The sequence below is a fragment of the Lathyrus oleraceus genome, chromosome 4, assembly GCF_024323335.1.
Source record: "Lathyrus oleraceus cultivar Zhongwan6 chromosome 4, CAAS_Psat_ZW6_1.0, whole genome shotgun sequence".
Lineage (NCBI taxonomy): Eukaryota > Viridiplantae > Streptophyta > Magnoliopsida > Fabales > Fabaceae > Lathyrus > Lathyrus oleraceus.
The window spans coordinates 75,057,697-75,072,153 of record NC_066582.1 but is presented as its reverse complement, the minus strand read 5'-3'; positions in this window follow the sequence as shown (position 1 = coordinate 75,072,153).

Here is a 14,457-nt window from a genome sequence, read left to right as displayed (position 1 = left end):
ATGAGATAGGTCCTTCCCATTTATTTTAGTGTGTGGTATGTTTTAGGAGTTTGGTTCTTTATACCGAATCTCTAACACACATTAACACCTATATTTTTATTGCTCAGCCTCAAATAGTTGTAACTTCTACATAAGTCCAATTACGATTGCTTAACATAGAGCTAAATATGTCCCTCAAGGCATAGCATTCTAGTAAGTGAGATTGTAAGTCTCCAATTCTTCATGGAATTGTGTGAAGACTTGACATTTTTTCCTTTCATGAGAGCTAGTGGCATACTTGTTAATTTATCCAAGTTGGAGCCCTTCTCATGGATGATGTCTTGGTTCAAGAATTCATACTTGTGAATGAATGGTTGAGTGTTCCCCAAATAATGACTTAATCAATTAAAACTCAACACTAACATTTGACTAATATTTGACTAACATTTGATTACCTCTTATCAATGTTGCTTTATTGTCAAGCCATTTACTTTATGCAATTTAATTCTAGTACGTTCATCATTTATTGACATTTACATTTTCATGCAACTTGTTTATGTTTCAAGTCCTTTTCACTTTGCTCATTTGAGCCATATATTGTGATTGTATATATTGTTTGTTTATCTTTGCTTTTGTTTGTGGTCTTAGGGCCTTAAAACACCTAATATCAACAAAAACCCTAAAAAAACATTTGGCTGGACTGTTGGGATTTGATATGAACTTCTGGACTTAGAAGTAGGCAACATTCCCAATACTAGAGGACTTGGCCAATGCCAACATTTGAGACTGAGCTATCTTTGACTCTGTCTTCATCTGATGGAAGACCTTGAGTGTATTTGATTCATCTTCCACTCTGTCTTTGTGCTTAATTGTTATTTTTTTTATTATTGTCTATGTCTGATATTTTGTTTTGAGTTGATCAAGGAATATTTCATCTGCTACATTGGAAGAAACTGAAGACTGCTAGCTATTGGAAGGCTTGCTTGGATATTATGGTTATCTTTATTTGATGCTTTGATCTTCATATGATGCTTGGATATTGCTCATTTCCTATTGCTTATTGCTTGTCAAGGTCCAAAGGAAAATGAGTTTCTATATGACATTGTTGTCGGTTTGATTGCATCCCATTGGTTAGATCTTTTCAATCCTTAACTTTTAAATTTTCTTAGGATAGTCTCTCTATCTCTTCCCATTTATTTAATTTTAAAAATATCTCCCCCTTTTCAAAAACTTTCTTTGCTTGTGATTTTAAACTTAGACATGTTTTAATGATTAGAAACCTTGGCCTTATGCCATTGAATTTTTTAAACATTTTCTTAATCAAATTTGTGAATAAACTTAACTATATTGACTTTAATTTCAAAAAAAAACAAAAAGAACTAACAACTCCATTCAAATCTTTGGCCTTTTGTGCCTTTTCTTGTTAAATTTTTATTAAAAGAAATCCACTAACTTCTTTGAAATTTTTACCACAAACTACGGGGTTTTGATCCCTCATTTTTATGTTGCTACGTAGGCATGAGACCGAATGTCTTGTCAAACACAAAAATATAATTAATGAATTCTTTTCTCATCCCCTCACTCTATATTTTAACAAACATAATTTAGACCCAAAAAAATATGCACACAAAAAAAGGGCTCTCTAGGAGTACCTAGGACACTTTGGATGCTAACACATTCCCTTTGTGTAACCAACACCCTTACCTGTAATCTCTGGCATTTTATTAGTTTTGATTTGAAAACTTCTTATCTTTGGGTTTTGTTCATACTTTTCCTTTTCCTTTGGAAACAAAAGCGTGGTGGCGACTTTGGTTTTACTGACGTCAAGCTTATCCATAGCCTGATGGTCATGAATTTACTGCTACATAAATTAAGTGGCGACTCTGCTGGGGAGTAGTCCTCAGTGGGTTTAGCCTAATTTTTTATGTGTATATATTTGTATATTTGATGTTTGTATATTGTTTGTGTGATATAATATGTCTGTTGTGCTTGGTGATCTTTGTGTGGTGAGATAAGTTCTAACCCGAACTTGAGTGCAATTAAGATATGAGGATGGTATAGTCATGTTCAACTTATGTGGAGTAGTCCTTAACAAGATGACTTGAGACCCATCTACTCAGTGGAGACCCCTTTGGGAATTATTAATGTCACACGAGTTAATCGTGGATAGGCATTACTTTTTACGACCTGGGAGTCCGAGAAGCTGAGGACCATAGAACATTTAACCCAACTTGGCCTATTTAGAATGTAGTGCAGAGATTGTTCAAGTGTAGACCTGATAAAAGTTGTTACGCGATACTACACTCAAACGAGTCTCTCATGAGAATATTATGGGTTGATGAGTCAGTCATCCTAACCTTTAATATCTGATAGAGGGATCAAGACTATGGGAACTTCTTAGAACATGATCTACAAGTTTTTATCCTATGTACACTCCTTTGGGATGGTTCTTAACTTGACTCCGTGCTCGTGACTCACAACAAACCCTTTGATTCTTGGTTGATCCGATGAATCTCATCAATATCAACAGAACTTGGATGTTGATAAGGTGAAAACCACAATCCACCAAAATGGATGATTGATCTTGATGATGACTTGATCCATCCCTTGACCTTTGTTTGTGTTTTCCTTGTGTGTGATCCCTTGTGTGTGATTGTTGCATTCATGCATTCATGCACATCATAACATTCATCACAGAAAATAAATTTCAAAGAAACTACGATCTTATTTGCAAATAGTTTTCAGACCATGGATTATGGACGAAAGAACACTAAAAAGTACAGTTTCAGGTGTCCTGATTTGAAAGAGTTAAGGAAGTTGTAATCCTTGTATTAGATCCCTTGGATTTCAAGCAACGTCATGGGAAGCTTTTGTCCGTATTATCTACTGGTGTGGTTGAAGGACTTCTGAGTGTTTTGGTGCAGTTTTATGACCCTCTATATCACTGTTTCACTTTTCTCGATTATCAGCTTGTGCCTACATTGGAAGAGTATGCCCATCTCTTGGGAATACCCGTGTCTAACAAAGTACCTTTCAACGGATTAAAGGAGATTCCCAGATCTCATGTCATAGCTGAAGCTCTTCATCTGAAGAAATCTAAGATTGACGCTCATTTGGTGAAGAAAGGAGGCATTCTTGGGTTGACTTCCGAGTTCCTTATTGGTATAACTACTGATCTTTCTCAAGTCAGTAGCATGGACGCTTTTGAAGCCATCTTTGTTTTGCTCCTCTATGGCTTAGCCTCCCTAACATTGACGGTGTAGCACCTCAAATTTGCACCCTACCTTTTGTACATTCATTTTCATAATAGGTCATAACATAACATAGGTCATTGCATAACATTGCATAGCCATTGGCCCAAGTGCAAGATCAACTGACAAATTAGGTCAAACTGGTTAGGAGAATCAGTCAATCAAGCAAGCAAGTGCCATTTCCATTGAGACAAGGCCCTAGGGTGGATTTATCAAGCTCATATGGTCTAAGGATCATTTTGAAGTGATTTGGCCAAAGATGGGATGCTCAGAAGTCATCAGTCATTGTTCAGTCAACCAGAAACCATAGAAAGTCAACTGTGGTCAACTATGCCTGATTTTATGGATTGGAAGGTGTGGGATAGTTTGAAAGGCCTCATTCATGTCCATATAAGTCTCATTTGACATATCAAAGACCAAGGTTGAAGATTTGGAGGTCAGACAAAAAGTTTCCAAAAATAGCAGGTGACCTGTAATTTCAACTGCCCAAAATGGAAAGTTTTTCTCCTCAAAATTACTTCATCATACAAGCTTCAAATGGAATTTTGTCCAACATGAAAGTTGAAGATCTTGATCTCACCATTCCAGAAAGTCCAAGAACTTGAAATTCCCATGTGTGGTTAGCAAGATATGGTCCAATCATTTTCAGAAAATGCCCGAAATCAAAGTGCCATAACTCTCACATGGAGTGGCCAAATTGGATGGTTCTTCTTTGAGCAAATCACATTTAATGTGTACTTTCATAATCCATCACAACATTTTGCCAAAAGCATTCACATAAAAAGGCCATTTTTCAAGTGCACTAATTAAAAACCAAGGGCAAAATGGTCCAACTTTCAAAATATTTGGAATTTTGGCATGGGACTTTTTACAACAATTTCTAAATATCATTTGTGACTTGTTTGAACCAAGTTTGGACAGAAAAATCAGCTGCATTAACCAAGGGCATTTTGGCCACACTTGAAAATTGCACATTAACACTAATCATGTACATTTTGCTAATCTTAATTAATTTTGGATTAAGCCTTGGTATAAATAGCTAATTACAACTGTTTTGCATCGACCACTAATCATTTTTCAAGATCCAAAGAGAAAAACTCAAAAATTCGCTCACTTTTTCTCCATTGTTCATAAACTTTTTTTCTCAATTTCTCAATATTTCACCATTGTTCTTGCAAATTCTTGGTTGAATCTTCATGTGTAGGTAATGTGCAAGTACTGTTGAAGCAAATTGGAGTAAAAACCGCGCAAAAACTCCACTGTTGAAAGCTTCACTCATCAATGGCAAATGGAAAATTCTTCATCTCCAAGACTTGTTGAGCTGCGAAATCATCATCAATCATCTTCATAATCATCACACTCCATCTGTTTTCATAAATCGGAGCAAGAAACGCACGGATTCACGAGCTGCACGTCAATAAGGTTGGAAATCAAACTCGTTAATTCATGCAATTGTTATGCGGTTTAGGTAGAGCACACGACATAGATCATTCTGCAATTTGAATCGCGCGATTCTGTTAAGTATAGAGCTAGATATGTTGATCTGAATATTTGTGTGTGGATCTTCTTTCGATCGGTTCTTTGCGTGCGTTAATCTTTGGACAAAAGCGTTGCCATATCCGTAATCTACATGGAGAGACGGTCACAACGGTATATGGCTCGTGTATTTTCGTGCAAAAAAGTTCGTAACCGTAGCTGCCGCTTGATGAACACATGAGTGCGCGAGGAAGATGAAATTCTGGAAAAAATTTCCTTCGTTCAATCCACTTCAGCGCCTTGCCATTTCAAAATCTTGTTTCCCTCCACATTCAGCCAACCAGAAGCGGACAACACATTAATGGATGAGCACATGCGTTTTGGTATTTACGGAAATGCCATTAGCATTTAATTAATTCGAATTCCACTTAAATAAATATTATCCTAATTAACAAAACTTTAAAAAATCATAAAAAATTCATTATTAATCCAAAATTAGTGAGACTTTTTTTGTTGGATTCATAATTTTGTCTAGAATTTTATAGGTATGATAGTTCATGTTGTGCTTGGTAAATTTTTTGAATGGTATATTGATATTTGACATGTGTGACATAATTGTATGTTTTGCCATTTTAATCACCAAATACTCATACATTATCCAAAATTAATGAAATTTCATATGGTGATTCTTGACACATTCCTGGAGATTTTCATGTATCATTTGTGATTTTTGGACCTCTGGATTGGTAGATATGATTTATTCAATTTGAGTGTGACAATATGTGTCACACTATGCCATGCTGAGTTCATGAATTAATTTACCATGCTTCCATTAGGCCTATGGCCCTGATTCTTTGCATGAGATATAATGTATATGTTAACTTTCAGCATGAATTTTTGTGGATTTAATTGATCCATTTTCTAATTGATTTGGATTTTCGATTGCTATTTAGCATCTTTGGGTTGTTTCTTGTGTAACTAACTTTACATGTGTTGTTGAATGCTCATACCATATCATATGAATGTGAAATTTGATGGAGTGATTCATAACATGTTTAGGTGTAGTTTGGCTTTGGTCCCATCCATTTCTTAATTGTTTTCACTGTTTGGTATGTGATTAAAGTTGATGCTCATTTTGTTACCATGCGTTGACTTGTTTGGATTGCTGCTGACTTTATGATTTTCATTGACCTACTTTCTTTTGTCCAATTGAGCTGAAAATTGACATGCTACTTGTTGATTGTGTCCTGTTTAGGTGTGAATTATTTGAGGATTTTTGGAATTGTTTTAGTATGCTTTTGAGTGAGATAGTTCTGTTTGGTCAATTGAAGTTGCAAATTGAATGTTTGATGTTAAATTGTGCATGAAATGATAATGGTGAATGGTATGAGCATGGGACCAATTGCATTTGCTTTCTATTTGTTTGAATGTGATTTTGGATTGGTTTTGCTTGCTGTTTAGATTTTTTTTATCCCTTTGGACCCTAGGCTTGGCCTAGTGGTCTTGTTTCTCACATTTGGTGTGGATTTTCAGGATGAAATGCACAATGCTTAAGGAGTTTGCTTCAAGGCAATTTGAATTGAGTTTGGTTGATGTTTATGAACTAACATGACTTTGTTTTGTAGGGATTGATGCTTGAGCTTGGGTTTATAGCTTGCACTTGTGTGCATTGATTTGTGTTGTCTGTATAGGTTAACATTTGCTGTTTATTGTTGGTTTGTCTGAGTACTGATGATACTTGATTGATTTCAGGTACATTTAGTCGCTTACAGTTCTTTAAGAACTTGCTTGCTGCTGCTTGGTTTTTAAACCAATTGAGGTAGGACTTCTATTCCTCATGTAGTTTGGAAGACCTGGCCTGTTACTTGGCCAGGCAACTGTCTGAAGTCCTCCTTAAGAGGCGATGTTTGTGGTTGTTTACATTTGTGCCCAAGCAGGTAAAGACCTCTATGAGGCAATTGGTGGATCAAAGGGATATGCAATCTATCCCCCACTATTCTGTGGAGTCGTCCCTCTGCTCGCACGGCTGTGTGTTGATGCATTGGGACACAAGCCCAAAATCTTGTACAGTGTACAATCGAGTCAGAGTCTTGAGCGTAGAAGGGTTCCATCTTTCTGAACCCACGCTCCTTTGTTTGAAGCTCTCCCTGACCAGGGATAAGAGCTGTGAAGTCTCATCTTCACTCACCTTTCATCAGCTTCACCTTAGCCCCTCAATGGCAAGGTTAAGGGCTAACCTTACCCCGATACAGAGGCTTGTTTGTTGAGGTTGATATGACCCCTCGACTAAAGCCTAGCCCTGATGTTTGAGCCCCTTGTTGGTGTGTTTATTTCATGCTGTATATGTTTGTGTGGTGTGATTGTATCCCCTAGGTTTGCTAGACTCCGCGTAGTCTCGTTTGCATGTCAATTAAGGTAGCACGGTTCCTTCGTATAGGACTTCCTTTCTTGCTTGAGCTTTCCTAAAACACAAACAAACATTATCCCCTCTTAAGGATACGTCAACTCCTTCTACTACAGGTGAGTAAGTCTCCAAAGGTCGAGCATCCGGTAGATTGCGTAGTGATGTTGTCCACTTAAAAAACACAAACCAACAGGAATAGTTTAGCCGAACTACGGCAACTCTGATTCTCATGTCCAGATGAGATACGTAGGCACGAGATGCGATGTCTTGTCGAGTTTGACTAACAACTAACACTAATTCTTTTCTCTCGCCCTCGTTGCGATTGAGACCTTCCCTTTCTCTTGCCTTGGTTGCAATCGAGACCCTTCTTCTTGTTGTGTGCTTGGACGCTGATGTAAGTCCATCGAGTGGCGTTCGGGTTCCAGTGTGAGTTTGTTTGGTTCGGATGCTGATGTAAGCCCAGTGATTGGCATTCAGGCTCCACGTTTGCCTCCTTGTGTGTGTTTTGGTTCGGATGCTGATGTAAGTCCAGTGATTGGCATTCAGGCTCCATGTTTGCCTTTGCCTGTGTTTATTTGTGTGCGTGTTAGCCGAGCTACGAATGCTCTGATTCTCCTTCGTCCAAAGGAGATACGTATGGATAGGATGCGACATCCTAGCGAGCATGTGTCGTCTCCCCAGTCCGAACTACTTTGACTCTGATGTGTATGCCTGATAGACTAAGTAGGCCCAGGATGCGATGTCCTGCCGAGTCAGTCTTGTCTGTTTCCTTGTGTCTCTTTCAGCCAGTGTGTGTTTATTTGAGCAGTGTTTTAGCAACCATTTTTCCTTCCTATTGTGCGTGGATCCCGTCGAGTACGACGGATGCGTAGGGGTGCTAATACCTTCCCTTCGCATAACCGACTCTCGATCCCATTCTCTTTGGTCGCGAGACCATGCTTTTTTCCAGGTTTACTCTGAGCGTTTCCTTTCCCTCTTTTGGGATAAATAACGCACGGTGGCGGCTCTGTTGTTCTTGTTTTCCCGCCGGTTTTTCGCGTAATGCGACAGCTGGCGACTCTGCTGGGGAGAATGTAGAGAAGTTGACCTGTGCTGGTCCTTCTTCCCTAAGCGAGTCTCTCCTAGCGCTCTCTAGGTTAGGGCTTTGGTTGCTTTTTGCTGTGTTGTTTATTGCATTCATTGTTTATTGTTTGCATTCAATGTGTGCATCAATGTTTGCATTCATTCATTTCATCTGCTGTGCTGGCTGTGTTTTCTCTGATTGGGGGTGGGAGTTACTCGAGGTAAAAGGCCCAATACCCAGGCTATGAGTGAAATCTAGGAAACCTAGGAATAGAGTGATTCATGGGAAGCGGGTGGTGTACGCCACTTAGCGGAACATTGATATCACGAGCAGTTCAGACTCTGATGGGGTATTATCGGTGCATACATCTGGTGTGCACAGGATGATATTCTTGAAAGGGTTGTTTATCCTGCGTTTCTCTCGACCATACCCTAGCCTAGATGACACCCGTGAGTGGGGAGGGAATGATCATTTTTACAGGTACTGTAGCTGACTTGATGGTGACTTGTTGGTGACTCTTGGTACTGATGGTGACTGTGAATTATGGATATTTATTTCTGGGACGCCGGAGTTCTGTCCGTGGTTTATCAACGGGTTCCGTTTATTTCGGATCCCCGGGTTGAATTTGAGAGTACCTGTTCAGAGGATCTGACTGTCATCCGTTCAGTGGATGTTTCTGTGATGATGGTGATGTAATCTCCAGTTCCGTTTATTTCGGAACTCCCCAAGTCGGATTTATGGGGACTCAGTTGACTGTGACTGGTTCAGAGAATGGGTCTTCAGATGACTTGGTGGCACAGTAACCTGCATTCATGCATTTGCATTGGTCTCATTTCGCATTCATCTGCATTCAACTCATGTCTACCCGTACTCAGGGTCCATTGTTGATTGAGATTCTGGTTGAGAGACATCCAGATGTCAGAATGTTGTTGATGAAAAATTATCTGTCTCTGTGATGCTAGAATCAAAGGACAGAATATTCCTAGTACGGATAGACATTGCATGTGTGAGTCATACTAACCCATTTGCTGTTTTGTAGGTGTCAACCGGTGCGCATAGCTCGTCTGCTCAGACATCCTGCTGGGGGCAACAAATCCAAACTGATGGATCCACTCAACACCGGTGAAGGCAGACATGTTCGGGATTGGTTATCCAGATCAAGAGTCGTCTAGACCAAACAGAGGATGTCGTCCACCGTACATCTTTGTCAGTGCAGGAATGATGAATTCTGATCATGGTTGTTCAGGAAGTGAAGAGATCGACTGCGACCGCGAGCTCGAGTTGTGGATAAAGTCGTGTGTACCAGGCAATTGGAAAGCCTCCAAAATCACCACTGTCGCTCATCCGGAAGTGTAGTTTTTCTGTGTTAATTTTGTTTGCATGAAAGCCATACGTTTTGCCCGAAACGTACTGGTCCATTGTAAGGGCCACCTCATGTGTCTCATTTTGCAACATTTTGCATCAGTAATAAATGTATGTTTTTGTGATTAAAAGCGGTGTTCCCTGTTTTTCATTTTTTGCAGTTTTAAAAAATAAAAACGGCAATGTTTTTCGTTTTTCTTTTGAACTTGTCTCGTTCCAACCTCAAAAGCGGTTATCCTCCTGATCGCATCGATAACAATTTGGTTACACCTCTGTATGACTTCGACAATCCAAGCTATCATGCCGAAGAACAAGGCGAAGAAGATCGTGATCTGCTGGAATTAGCTAGGTTGTTGAAACAAGAGGAAAAGGTGATTCAACCACACGAGGAGCGAGTCAAGATGGTAATCCCAAGTACCGCCGAGGTCAGAGGGGAAAGGAAAGTTGAGGCCGCTTCAGAGGCAAGTCAAGAACAGAATGGTAGCCCTGTTGAAAGAGCAGGTTGATATCTTCACCTGGTTGCATCAAGATACACCAGGGTGGACTACCCGTGTTGTGGGGCACGAGCTACCATGGAGAGAAGACTGTCCTCCAGTGAAGCGGAAACCGGTGCTAAAAGATGAGAATGTGTGTGGACTATCGAGACGTGAATAGAGCTAGTTCGAGAAGTGAATTCCCGGTACTTCACAATGAGGTATTGGTTGATTATATAGCTCAGGTCTCAGTGTTTATCTTCATGGATGGCTTTTGGGCCAAAACCATATTGAATTGCTGCCAGATGATATGAAGTAAACCATGTTCATCATACAAGGGGTACCTTCTTGTCCTAAGGTGAAGAAGGAGGTCGGTGCCACGGATCAAAGGGCTAGGGTGACTTTGTTTCATTATAGGATTCATCGTGAAAGCAAAATGCCATGTTGATGACATGATGACAGAGTCCCAAGCAGAACAGGGGCATCCGGTAGACCGGGGCGAGTTGATTGGCCGGTTGAGATAACTCATACTGTTGAGTTCGAATTAGCGCACTTATGGAGTGCCGTCCAGCAAGCTGCCGAGGCATGTTGCGAATGAAAGAGGAGTCGAGGTCGATCCTGCTAAAAAAAAAACAAAAAAAAAAACAAAAAAAAAAAAAAAAAAAAAACAAAAAAAGAAAAAACAATACTAGAAACGCCTGAACCGAAAAAAATGAAGAAAGAAATCAAATGGTCAGGTGGAATGATGACTGCCAAGGGGCATGGAAAGAAAAATGAGTAGCAGGAACCTCTGATTCTGATGCCTTCCTTGGAAGAAATAACTGTTAATCAGGTACCTGACAGCCCTCAAGGGGTCTATGAGGTGCGTACTGTGTCAGCATGACTAGTCTTGTCGAAAAGAGTACGCAATTTACCTAAGCAAAGAGTTTATCGACTATGAAACAATACACTCACTGTTCGAAAAAACTTGATGTACTTTGGCATAGGCTGCTCGCCGATTGAGACAGTGTATGCTGATTCATACCACTTTGTGGATGTCCAAAATGGATCTGGTCAAGTATGTGCTTGAGAAGTCAGCATGGACCGGACGGGTTGCGAGAGGGCAAATGGCGTCAACTGAATACGATATTCGGTATACCTCCCAGAAAGCAATCAAGAGGAGGGTATTGTAGGGTTATTTCGCCCAATAACCCATTGATGATTCTCAACAAAGGAAGTTTGAAGTCCCTGATGAGGACATCTCGAGGTACTCAAATCGAAAGATTGAGAGTGACCGATCCCGGAGGAGGGGCCCGACCCTGAATCCGAACGGATTCTGATGTTTGATGGGGAGAGTTTAAAGTGAATGAGCTAGTGCTTCCCCGATAACATTTGAACGCACCAACGATGGTGGCTGAGTATGAAGTTGGTATCCTGAGTGTCGTACCTCGATACGTGCATCTACTGGGGCAGCGCCTTCCTCATTCAGTACGGGATGGAAGCGATATTGCCTGTTGGAGGCTAGATCTCATTGTGGAGAGTCCAGGTGGATGAGAAGTTAGAAAAGGGCGAATGGATGAGGACTCGGTATGACGCGTTGAGCCTGATTGCGAAAAGAGGCTGACAGTTGCTTGTCGTGGAGCAGTTGTACTCCGTAAATGAAGCGTGTTGTTAACCGAGAAATGCGACCTCGTGCGTACCACGTGAGAGATGTGGTTGTGAAAAGGATCCTTCCTCCTCAAGACGATCGTGGGGCAAGTGGATAAACAGTTATGAATGTTCGTTCGTGGTCAAAAAGGTCCCTTCTGACAAAGCCTTGTTGTTGACGACCACGGATGATGAGGATTTGCCACACCCTGGGCATGCAGACGCAGTTAAAAGATACTTCGTGGAAAAAGAGACCCGCTGGACAAAAAGAACAAAAAAGTCCAGGCAAAAAAGGGGCATCCCGGCGAACCGAAAAGAAAAAAGGAGAAAAGGTTCGGGCAAAAGTTAGGGATAATGAAAAAACTGTACACCCGGCAAGTCGAAAACCCCACAAGGGCGACTTGGGCAAAAAAGGGTATCCCGGTGGACTGAAACCTGAAAGGGCGGTCCAGGCAAAAGAGGGAATGAAACGAACAACTGCGTCTAGCATGATCGTTTGAGCTTTAGATGACTCGGCTAGTCTCCGACGGAGATAGATTGGAAGCGTCTTGTTCAGAAGGCCGAAAGTGCGGAAAGTCTTGAGGACATGTGAGGTGTAACCGAGTTGGAACCCGATGGGATCACGGTTTCACATTGCCATTAGGATAGATTTTTTCCTTTTGTGCGCAATCACCTCTTTCCAGGGTTTGCTTCCGGTGCGTTGCTCAATTCTGAGCCACTTTTTTTGTTTCAGTCAATAAAATGCGTATTCAGTCAAATAGTTTTGTTTTTGTTTTCATTACCGCTTTGATTACGAAAACATCCGTTTATTTTGATAAAGAATATTTGCATTTTGAAACATAGAGGTCCCTTCCGATGCATGCTTATAAGATTGAAATCTGGAAATCTTATTCAGAAGTTTGAGTGACCAAGATGTTGAAGTGTTGGCACGCCTGGGGCACGCTTTTATCTAACAATCTCTTGTGCAGGTGCTGTTAGATATCTTCATTCGCTGGCAAGTAGTGATATGAAGCCTTTTGACAAAAGATCCCCACAGAGTCCAACCAGGGGCAAGGGATAGACGAACAATGAAAGGACGGTGAAGGATTACGACGACAGTCCTGGAAAGTTAATCAAGGAGACTCTTCAAAGTCTAAAGACTGGAAAGTTTGTATGGATCCCAGGAATTCGATCCTCGTGGGATGAATCAGAAAAGTCCAGGTGAGCCTGTGAGTTTTCAAAAGTGGAAAGTCAACACTGTGGTAGGATGGTGAACACCAGTGTTCGATGAATCGAAGGACGGACCGTGTCCGATAGGCCGTATTTCCCCAATGGGTTTGAGAGTGTCACCTCCCTAGCAGATTCGAGATCGGTGCCTCCTCAGCAAGCCTGAAGGTTACCATATCCCCAGCGGAGTTGTGATTGTTTTCCAAATCTGAAGCTGTCTTCCCAACAGAGTTTGTGTTGATGGTTTTCCCTCAGAGAGGTCCTCAAGCGGATCGAGTCCGGTGAAATCATCCCCAGTAGAGGTAAGGATTGGTTGCCTCTTCTAGCAGAGTAATCTCCATGCAGTTCGGGTTCCATGGAGGTCATCCCCAGCAAAGGTTGTCTTTCCCCAGCAGGGTGGAAATGGACGTGGTAATGAAAGCTTCAACGCAGTTCTTGGAGCTCCCCGGTGTTGTCTCTGGAGGAGACGTGTTTTTATGCATTCATCATGTAGATAAGCATAACATACTGCATCATTAGTGCATAGCATTTCCATGATCATGGGGCATTGTGTAAAACAAAAAAAAAACTCATGCATCCGCATTGCAAGCATATCCATTAGCCCGAGGCCGTGGTGAATTGACCAAGAAAGGGTTGTTGGAAGAGTTTAGCATCGCGCTATTGGATCGGCTTCAGAGTTGGGTTCCCCAGCATGGTTGAGAGGTCGGTGTTTTCTCAGCAACGACTCTTTAGTCGAGCGGGTATCCCCAGCAGCACAAATTCCCTAGCAGATGTGGGTGTGTCTGATTTCTCCATGTAGAGTCTACCCCTTAAGTAGAAAGTGTCTGTCATTTCCTTCTGCGCTCCCCACGAGTTTTATCCTCGTGGATGACGGTTGTTTCCGTTCCCTCCCCTTGGGATGGGTTTTCCCTAGTGAGTTATTTCCTCATTAGGATGTCTTGGTTCAGTTTGCCTTTTCGGATCGATCCTGAATTGGCCTCTTTGGGCTGTCTCCTGTTTGTCCCTGGGGCATAAATGAATAGTGGCTCACTAACCGGCACTCATTCATCTTATCCTCAGCGGAATTTGTCGGCCTCTACCTACAACCCAGTAGCTGTAAGTCCTATCGTCGTGGTTTTCTACCTACAAGCCGGTAGTTGTAAAATCCCACTTTCATCCCCTAGCGGAGGTAACCTTTGTGGTTCATTCTGTTTGTTGGCCTCTACCTACAAACCGGTAGTTGTAAGTCCTATCTTTGTGGTTTTCTACCTACAAGCCGGTAGTTGTAAAATCCCACTTTCATCCCCTAGCAGAGGTAGCCTTTGTGGTTCATTCTGTCGGTTGACTTCTACCTACAACCCGGTAGTTGTAAGTTCTATCTTTGTGGTTTTCTACCTACAAATCGGTAGTTGTAAAATCCCACTTTCATCCCCTTGGTGGAGTCAACCCTTTGTGCTCATCCTAGCGATGACGGTTACTTTCCCGTGGTTTTCTGCCTACAAACCGGTAGATGTAATCCCCTCTTTGCAGTTATCAGTACCCAGTTTGCGGTATTGATAGTCTTGTCCCCTCTGGATATTTGCCTTGATCAAGCAGTACTGTCCCCAGTGGGTCTTCCCCTTCCTTTTGGATACTTGC